Source organism: Nicotiana tabacum, chromosome 13 (genome assembly GCF_000715075.1).
Source record: "Nicotiana tabacum cultivar K326 chromosome 13, ASM71507v2, whole genome shotgun sequence".
NCBI classification, from domain to species: Eukaryota; Viridiplantae; Streptophyta; class Magnoliopsida; order Solanales; family Solanaceae; genus Nicotiana; species Nicotiana tabacum.
Window position 1 is genome coordinate 48,276,665 of NC_134092.1, and position 10,680 is coordinate 48,287,344.

Consider the following 10,680-nt stretch of genomic DNA (forward strand, 5'->3'; position numbering starts at 1 on the left):
GCCGTGGAGGGGTTGGAAGAACTTGTTGCTAAGGGAAGTGTCCTTATTCCTACCACTGTCACCGCACCACCGGATCATGTGGTGAGAGAATCTAAGAAATGAAAGAGGGTTGTTGGTGCTAATGAACCAGATTGTGTGATTTGCAAGAAGCGACACTTGGGAACATATTGGATGACCCTTGAAATATGTTATGGTTGTGGAAAGAGGGGGCACAAGAAGAACAAATGCCCTAGGTTGGGTACACCCATCCAGTTATGTCTGTCATGCGGGGAGGAACATTTGGCGTCGTGTTGTGAGTATTCTCAGCAGCGCGTTAGAGGTGGTATCTTTGGGCAATTCCAAAGGCCCACACAGCAATCCGGTGCTAGAATTGTTAATCCCGCATTGGAAGCTTGGAGGAAGGATAAGGGGTATGCTTATGATGTATGCAAAAAAGGTAAATATCAGGTCAGTGAGACGAGTCAGTTCAGCGGACCTCATCCCCGTTGTGTGAAGTGTGGGAGATGCCATCCAGGAGTGTGTCCCTATGGTACAAAGGTATGCTACAAGTGTGGTATGACGGGCCACTTTCAAAGAGATTTTTATTTGTCTCGCCAGAGCATGGGCAAGGGTATGGCACAGCCAGCCAGTTCTGTAGCTACTACATCCACAACGCCTCCCCAAGCTAGAGGCACTATAACGCATGCAGGGCGTGGAACAGCTAGGGGTGGTATTCAGAACTCGGGAGGGCCCAACAGGTTTTATGCTATGAGGAGACGTCAAAAGTTTGAGGCTTCTTCAGATGCTGTTACAGGTATATTGACTGTCCGATCTCATGATGTGTATGTTCTTATTAATCCTGGTTCCACTTTGTCATATGTCACCTCTTATGTTACTATGGAAGTTGGGATAGAACCGAAACAACTTTATGAGTCGTTCTCTGTATCTACTCTTAGAACGAGGCACAATATTCGTGAAGCCTCTTTATCACAATTCCTTATATTTACAACCTCTTGAGAAATTGAGTTCTATAATGGGTTCCTTGAATTGCGTTATAGCCCTAGGTTAATACTTCCCACTGCTTCCCTAAATTCTCAACAAGGGACAATACCTGATGAATTTCATATAGAACCTTTTGATTCAAATGGATAACATCTGCTCATTTGTGCCTATACATGCATCACCATAATATTTACCTATGCGGTATCATATCCAATGGAAAGCAGCCTAGTGTTGAAATCCTTCTTGAGTCACTGTTTTCCTCTCCGGTATATGTGACTTCTATGGTTGGAACAATTATTCTACTCCTTTATGAATAGTATCATGAATCCTTTTCATTGTCTAGTAACATGAGAGTATATCTTAGCACCTATCATGTGCGTACATGCCAATTAAAAGGGGCCACTTATCCGCATAAAGTTTCTGAGCAACTTGAGATTTATCACAAATTCGTCACAGGGAGGTCTTGTTGTTTACCCATCTCAATATGACTTTCATGTCCACCTAGATCATGCCTCAGTGAGTAACTCACCTTGTTCCCAGCATTGTGGTTGCCCGTGAATTGGCCTGATATGGCAACTTGAGAGTTGTTATGGAAAAAACATGTCTAGCTCACGGCAAAGTGTTCATTCTCTCTAATTAATACATGATTTCATCCAACATTAAGATGTCCTAGTTACACGATTCAATTTGGGTGAGATTGAAAGTTGAGCCGCCTTACGATGAGCATATTGAATTGAAAGACAAACTCGTCGTATCTCTAGTCCTCTCACATAGGATCAAATATTGGCAAAGGTTAAGCTGTGGGAATGATAATAATCTCACAAGTGTTCAACTTCTTTTCATCCTCGTAAGCTTGTGGCATAGGTTCCTTATGCTAGTTACTGTTAAGAGTGTAATGCAACTTTGTGTATCTTGAAACCCATATCATATTCAAGGTGCTAGAATATTCTCATTTCGAGTTAAACTGATTTTCCCTACATTCCAAGAGCTGACTGGTGTCACATAAGTGCTATCTCTCTTTGAGGCCTACTATTGCCAAACAAGGCACGTATGGAATGAAACAATTGTTGTTGTCCTTTTCCTGGCTCATAGTATTCCAAGAATAACTAACGCTAATGTCTTATCCTCCAGACTATGCCTCCCATATGTCACATATCTAAAATGACTCATTTATTTAAATATCCTAATCATGAACCTGATCCCTACATTATCTATGCCTACTAGGCAACTCTACGACTCATTTGTTGAACCGATGGTGTCACCACAATGAATCACCATGTCAGCATTATTGGTAGTGACCTTCATGTCTCTTAGGATATAACCTCCTGAAATGTTGTGCTCAGCGCATTGATGGATTCTTGAATATTTCCAGTGAAATATCTAACCTCGTTGTTCATGTTTGTAGCAAATCTATCAAGTATTGTAGGTTCAGGCATGTCAAACAAGAAGCATCATCCCATGATCAAATATATGGGATAGGAAAATTTGTGGTCATAGTCAAGCTAGCACATTTAGAGAAATTGTTGGAGGTTGCCAAAGGTTTAGTTTGGGTGTTTAGCATGGAGATTTAGAGTGAAGAAAGTGAATGGGTTATTCTAAATATTTTCTGCATGAGGATGCTATGTGAATTGTCAATAAAGGTAAAGTATGTGAAGTCACATTAGGCCTTATGAAATTTTGAAAGGAAATAGGCTAAACTATGAGTTTGATGTTTCCCTATTATTGTTCTTCATGTACCCGGTATTTCATGTGTCTATGTCTAATATGGTGAAGATAAGGGATAATGGGATTATGAGGAGCAACTATTTTCTATCCTTGTTAGAAAAGTTTAGGAGTTGAGATTTTCTCCGTTAATGTGTTATGGCTAAGTCTGTAAGTTGAGGAGACCACATGGAGGGAAAAAAAAGTGTTAAGAAAATAAAATGTTCCCACTTGAGTGTATAGTTAAATGATTGTGATTTGAAAGGTACTTCTATGTGTTATGATTTAAATATGTGCAGCTCATGTCCAGATTCCACTCTTGATAGTATAATGCCTGTAATGATGAGATTAGTGACGTTGTTATACATGGTGATGTTTTCTCAAGTTGCGGATGTGTTGTTAGGAATTGTTTTAGTGTTACTCTGGCAGGTGGATAGGCCAAGTTACAGGGGAGACTCTGGTGAATTTATTTTTGGAAATTTAGGGAGTTAGCCAAATTTTGAAACTACTGGTGTGTGTGAACCAACAGTTGAACCATATTGAATGCTAATGACGGATTTTGACCCTAATTCGAGGACGAATAATCCTAAGCGGGGGAGAATGTAACACCCCAAATTTTTTTTGAAGTATTTCAGTGTAAAGCCCCGTAATTTTTGCAAGTGAATTCAAGGTTTCGTGGTGTCGGAGTATGCTTACGTGTTTGAGGATGGTATAAGATATTCGCGGCGAGCTTGCTCGCCGCGGTTCGGACTTTTTGGGTTAAAAAATGTATCGGAATGTAAAGGAAAATTTTGGGCGGAAAAGTGCGTTTATGCGGCCGCATAATCACTCTGCGGACCGCATAATGGCCGCAGAGTGAAGCAGTAAGTTTGGCCAACTTGAGGTCCGTTTTGCGGTCGATTATGTGACCGCATAATAGATATGCGGACCGCATATCGGTCGCATAATCCCTCTTGGGTTTTTGGGAGGGAGTTCTACGGTGCATTATGTGACCGCAGAACGAGTATGCGGACCGCATACTGGTCGCATACCTGGGCCGAAAGTTCAGGCCCCTGAGGGCCATTTCTGCGGTTACTTTGCGGACCGCATAACCATTATGCGGTCGCATATGCGACCGCAGACCTGTGTCGGGGCACCCATTTTCTTAATTTAAAACCCGACCCCCATTCCATTAAAACACCCTTTTAGTCTATTTTTAAGCTTATTTCTGATATTTCTAGTGTGAGAGAGAGAGAGAAGGTTCTAGAGGGAGGGCCTAATTTTCATCAATTTATCTTTAACCATCACTCAAAGCCTTGGAAATATTCAAGTAGAGCACCAAAATTCTTCACCCTAAAAGGTAAGGCTTCATCACCCCAGCTCTTAATTTCAAACATAGCTATAATGGGGTATTAGTGTGATACTTCATGGGTATGGGGATGGTCCACCTTGCATGCATCTGATAAAGAGTGTGGGAAAAATAAAAAGTGAACTAGAACCATGAACGTTTTCCTAATTTTGGGTTCAATTTGTATATTGCTAAAATAGATTGAGGTTGCTAAGGGTTCCAAATAATTGTAGAGTCTAAAGAAGCGTGATTGAGGTATGTTGGCTAAACTTTCTCTCTTGGAATTGAATTCCATAATGTTTCTGTAAGTTTCAAAGTGTGGGTTATGTATTAAAAGGTTATGGCTTTGAGTCATTTTTCAATGAAAGATAGAATTGTCTAAAAGATTTGGTACTAAATTCATGCCCATTAGTGGATGCTTTAACTAATGCTTTGATTTTTCATGTGTGTTTTTATTGTTGGTTGGTATGCTTCATTCTTTGGGAAGAAACCATTTGTGTTTGAAGTTTCCATTTCAAATGGATTTGAAGTATATGATTTCTAAAATATCCTATATGTTGATACTTCATGGTGATCTTTGAAATTGAAAGAGGTGAAAGTGTGGAATATGAAATACGGCCATCGTGCCAGGAATAAATAATCTTGTGAATGACCTAATGAGCCAAGGAAATATTATCGTTGTGAATGATTGGAAATACTAATTAGAATTCATATAATGTGAAAGATGTTGAGGTGAGTACAATTGTATTTATGATATTTCTGTTTGCAAATCAAATCAAAACTATTTTTGGGAGCATCATTAGCAATACCGAGGAAGGTGGGTCATAAGGCCCACACCTGAAACTACACGTGCCGGTGTAGGGGTAGATTGTGATATTATTCCCCTTAATTGGGATGAAACTGGAACCTGTGTGGATTGAAAAAGTCAACCCGCACGGCATATGTGGGAAGGCGGCCTAGCTGATCGGGTGGCGATCAGACGCCATATTGCGCATATGGTGGTACTACTCTTGGTAACAACTTTCTTTCGCATCACATGTCAAACCACATTATTCGTTGGGAGATGGCCTAGCCGATCGGGCGTGATTGGACTCCATGCTAACAAAGACGGTGGTATATCAGTGCTAATGATCTCCCAACCAAAATTATATATGAAGTTCGTATTTTGAAAATTATTATGTTTTAACTGGACGTTTGGATATTGTTGATTGTGACTTGATGTTTCTATGTGTTGCCTTTTCTTATATGGGCATTCTATTTTGAAAGAGGATTTTTAGCTATACATACTAGTGATATTCGACAGTACTAACGTCCCTTTTGCCGGGGGCACTACTTCTTTAATGGATGCAGGTGGTTCTTCAGCAGGCGGCATTGATCAGTGACAGCAGTATAGTCTTTTCAGCTGATTTGGTGAGCCCCACTTCATTTCGGGGTCATGTATCTTTTGTTTCTCATGTACAGTGTTTTGAGGTATAGCCGGGGCCTTGTTGCTGGTATTTCCATATTACTCTTCTATTGTACTTAGAGGCTCCGTAGACAGGTTGTGGGTTATGGTTGATGTTGGAAATTGAACTAGAAATGTTGGTACTTGGAAATTATGTTTTTCATTAATTCTATAAACTCGTAATGTTTTGAAAATTATGAACGAAGCTACTAATGGTAATGAAAAGGAAGTTGTTAATAAAATCTTTTTAGTGATTGATTAATGGAGTACATCTCCTCTTTATTCATGGATGAGTTTTGGTAGAAGGAAGTCTAATAGGCTTGCTTGGTCGGGTTCTCTCGGTTAAGCGCCGGGCGCGCTCCCTGAGTTTGGGGCGTGACAGCTATAAGAGCGATAAGGGTAGCTATTGTCAGGGATGATATGTGATGATGTGGGGTTGTGGTGTTGATAATTTTCATGTGATGTTGCGCTTTTCTTGTGTTTATTTTTATACCTTGTGCAATTTGTCTTGTTGTTGGTAAATTGATAACAATCTGATTTATGTTGAAATTGAGAGCATGTGGCTATGGCCAGGCGGATTATAAAATAAAATATGGGCACGAGGTGTCGTGAGTAAATAATGAGGATATTTGGCACGTTAGTTGTCCGTGCAGTTGAGATATGAAATGTGGGCACGAGGTGTTGTGATGAAATGATAATGATATCTGGCACGTGAGTTGTCCGTGCAGTTGTGATATAAAATGAGGGCACGAGGTACCGGGGAAATATGATGATTTAATTATGGGCACGAGATGCCGTGGAAACATGAAAAATGGGCTGAGGCTCGTGTTTACGAAAAATATGAAAATGGGTTGAGACCTGTATTTTTATGATTTTGAAATAAGGTGTCACATTGTGACTTTTAATTGAAAGAATTATATTCAAAATATTTATTTGGAAGGATTTTTATTCAAAAAGAATTATATGAAAGAATTGTATTTGAAAGATACTTATTTAAGAAAATTATATTTGAAGATATTTATTGAAAGAATTTTATATTCGAAAGATGTTTATTTGAGGAAATTATATTTGAAAAAGAGTTTTATTTGTAAGAATTATGTGTGAAAGATATGTAATTGAAGAACTTGAATTAACTGGGTGTAAATGTATTTATCAATTGTTGAGCGATATTAATGGTGATTTTATTGTCTTACTGTGCACATCACTGGTTGTTTTATGTTGCCCTTATTGTTATTTGTTTTCTATTATTTTCTATATTATATTGCACAGGTTATTAGACTAGTGAGTGTCTTGACTGTACCTCGTCTCTACTCCATTGAGGTTAGTCTTGATACTTATTGGGTACCGACCGTGGCGTACTCATACTACACTTCTGCACATTTTTGTGCAGAGCCAGGTATTGAAGATAACGGACTTGAGCAGAGTTAAAGCGGGATCGTAAGGATTCAAGGTAGAGCTGCTTTGTCGTCACAGTCCCTTGGAGTCTTCTTATTTCATTGTACTGTTAACTTGTAATCAAACAGTATTGTATATTCGGTCCTCATGATCATTTTATGTATTCGGTTAGTGTTCGTGACTTAGTACTACCATTCTTGGGAAGTTGTATATTCATATTTGTTCCGCTGTCAGTTTTGATTATTTATTTAATTAAAAAAAATGGTTTCAAAAGGAAATTGAAATCGACTTACCTAGTCTTAGAGACTAGGTGCCATCACGACGCCTATGGTGGGATTTTGGGTCGTGACAAGTTGGTATCAGAACTCTAGGTTCATAGGTTCTACGAGTCACGAATGAGTCTAGTAGAGTCTTGCGGATCGGTACGGAGACGTTTGTACTTATCTTCGAGAGGCTACAGAACTGTTAGGAAATTTCCATTTCTTTCATTCTTGTCGTGCGGAATTTGTTGAATTTGGAATTTGAACCTTTGTATCTCCATTCTCTCATAGATGGCGAGGACACGTGCTACTAGGTTAGCTGAGTAGTCATCCACACATACTGCTAGGGCTGCAAGAGGCCGGGGCCGAGGTAGAGGTCGAGGAAGGGCACGTGCTGCGACTAGAGCACCTGTCAGAACAATAGTTGAGGAGCCGCCAATAGCTCCAGTTGGGGTACGGGTACCAGAAGCACCTGTTGTTACCCCCGGACTTCAGGAGACTTTAGCACAGTTCTTGAGTATGTTTGGTACATTAACTCAGGCGGGATTGATCTCTGTTACACCAAATATTCCGCAGATTGGGAGAGTAGCTCAGACTCTTATCACAACTCCAGAGCAGCAGGTTCACGTTGGTCAGGTTCCGGGTATAGTACCGGTACAACCTGTTATTCCGGTTCGGCCTGAGGTCAGACTCGAGGCATCAGAAGAAGAACAAAAGAGACTTGAAAGGTTTAAGAAATATGATCCACCAACTTTCAGTGGCACAGCTACAGAGGATGCCTAAGGATTTCTGGAAAATTGTCACTATATTCTCCGCACCATAGGTATTGTGGAAGTGAGCAGAGTTGCCTTTACTACATTTCAACTGTCAGGCGCAGCGTATCGGTGGTGGCAAATCTATGAAGAAGGTAGACCAGCCGATGTAACACCACCAACTTGGACTCAATTTTCGGAAATGTTCTTGAAAGAGTTAGTTCCCAAGACTCTCCGAGATGCGTGGTGCACGGAGTTTGAACAGTTGCGTCAGGGCACTATGACAGTGTCAGAATATGCTATCAGGTTCAGTGAGTTAGCCCGTCATGCACTTATCTTAGTTCCTACAATCAGAGAACGGGTCCGCAGATTCATTGAGGGGCTCTATTATGATATTAAAATATGCATGGCTAGAGAGTTGCAAACTGATGCTCCATTTCAACAAGTAGTGGAGATTGCAAGGAAGATTGAGGGTGTTTTAGGCGAGGAAAGGGAGTCTAAGGAGGCCAAAAGGTCTCGAAGATCTGGAGGATTCAGTGGATTTTACTCTTCAGCTAGAACCCATTATAGCGGAGGCTCGAGCAGTCGGTCAGCTCAGTCCGCACATCAGATTACTCGGAGTGCTCTAATTTGCAGTGCACCACCGACACGAGATTCTTATAGTGGTTATTCCAGTTATCCGGCACAGACTCAGTACGAGCAGCCATGACCTCAGAGGGGTTGTTATGAGTGTAGTGATACTAGGCATATTATGAGAGATTGTCCCAGACTTGGGAGGGGTGGATTTCATCAGAACACTCTAGCTACAAGCTTTATTCCAGTTGATACTCCACGTGCACAGTCAGCTAGAGGTGGAGGACAGGCAGGTATGGGGCGCCTAAGAGGTGGAGGCCTGACCCGTTGATTTAATCACTATGATTTGGCTGAGGCCAATACACCAGATGGTGTCGTTACAGGTACGATCCTGATTTTTATTATAAAAGGATATATCCCTTAATTTGATTCAGTTCTGAATATTGAGGTGAGTCCTCCTATTATGCTCCACTTATGGGTGAGCTTCGTAAATTTGTGACCCACTTATATGTTTATCCCTGTTGGGAGATTTAAGGATGTGAACCCGTGTCTGTCATTTTATTTTTGTACACCAGTGAGGGATATAAGTCCAAAAGTAATTTTTATTATTTATTACTGTGGGTTTAATGTGTTTCGGAATAATTGATTCCAATTTTTATGAATTATATGCCCTACCGGTAGGAGGGTTCATTATATGTTGTGAAAATTGTTTATGAAATATATTGAAAAGAAGAATTAAAAATTTCAGTTGGCACAATGTGCAACATACTTGTGATTTGGAGTTGAGGATGAGATCCTCGCATTTTTACATGATGTGAAATATTTAAATCGGGCTGCAAGCCGCGGTGGAAGTTATGTAAGGACGAGGTCCTTGTGGTGAAATATTTATTAGTTTAAAAATTTTCCCTTTGTGAAAGTTAATTGTACAATAGTATTAATAGGGAGTCATGCCTGTTAGGCTTATTTGATAATTCTTGTATATATTTTTGTGCATATTCAGCCATTTTCATGCTTTAAACATTGAGTTTTAACCTATGAGATGAGTGCCCAGGTAGCGTTAAATGTGATTCATTAATCTGAGTAAGTAATCATGAGGTCTTCATGCCTCACGTTCTGTTGTCTATGTTGTGAAAATCTGAAATGAGGTGATGGTTAATATGAGATTAATTGATGATGCTGGAATTAATTATGAATAACTTTTAAGACCAGAGATGTGGTGATGGCCATACATATGATGTGTTTCATGTCCTGATATCATTATGATAATGCAGTGCTTGTAATGCTGAGATTAGTGTTATTGATATATACCTTGAGCTATTTTGTTGGGTTTTGGATATGTTGTTAGGAGTTGTTTTAGTGTTACTCTGGCAGGTGGATAGGCCCAATTACAGGGGAGAATCTACCGAAATTTCTAAAAAATTTGGGAATTAGTAAAATTTGGGGGATTGAGATTTGCAAAAGAAGAGATAAATTATGTTATCTGTTTGAGGGCGAATGATCCTAAGCGGGGAATAATGTAGCACCCCAGAGAAAGTTTTGAATTACTTCAACACTATCGAGAAAATTAATGTGCGCATAGGCACGAGTTGCTATAGCCAGTTGAGACTAATAATGTGCGTTGTTTTGAGAAATCAGGCCTTTTGAAAATATTGGAGCGTAAGAAAATGGCCTCAAAGTTTTCAAGTATGGATAAAAGAAATAATCTCAAATGAGATGATGTTGTCACGCTTATCTCAAATGCGGTAATGTGGAATCAACCGTGAGTATGTGTAAAAGTAAAATCATCAATTAGGTAACCTCAGAATAATTCTTAGAACGTTCGAGGATGAACGTTTGTTTAAGAGGTGGAGAATGTAACGACCTGACTTGTCATTTTAAGAATTTATGCCTCGTTTAGTGACTTAAGGTCTTGAGAAGCCTCACAATATGTATTATGACCCGTGTGTGTGGTCGAGTTTGATTTACGGATGATTCAGAGAGATTTGGGACACTTAGTCCCTGAGATGGAAGCTTAAGTCTTAGGATTTTTACCATAGTCAAAACTATGTGAAAATGACTTCGGAATGGAGTTTCGTCAGTTCCGTTAGCTCCGTTGGGTGATTTTGGACTTAGAAGTGTGTCCGGACTGTGAATTTGAGGTCTGTAGCCAATTTAGGCTTGAAATGGCGAAAGTCGAATTTTTGGAGAATTGGACTGGAAGTGAACTTTTTAATATCGGGGTCGGAATGCAATTCCGAGAGTTGGAAC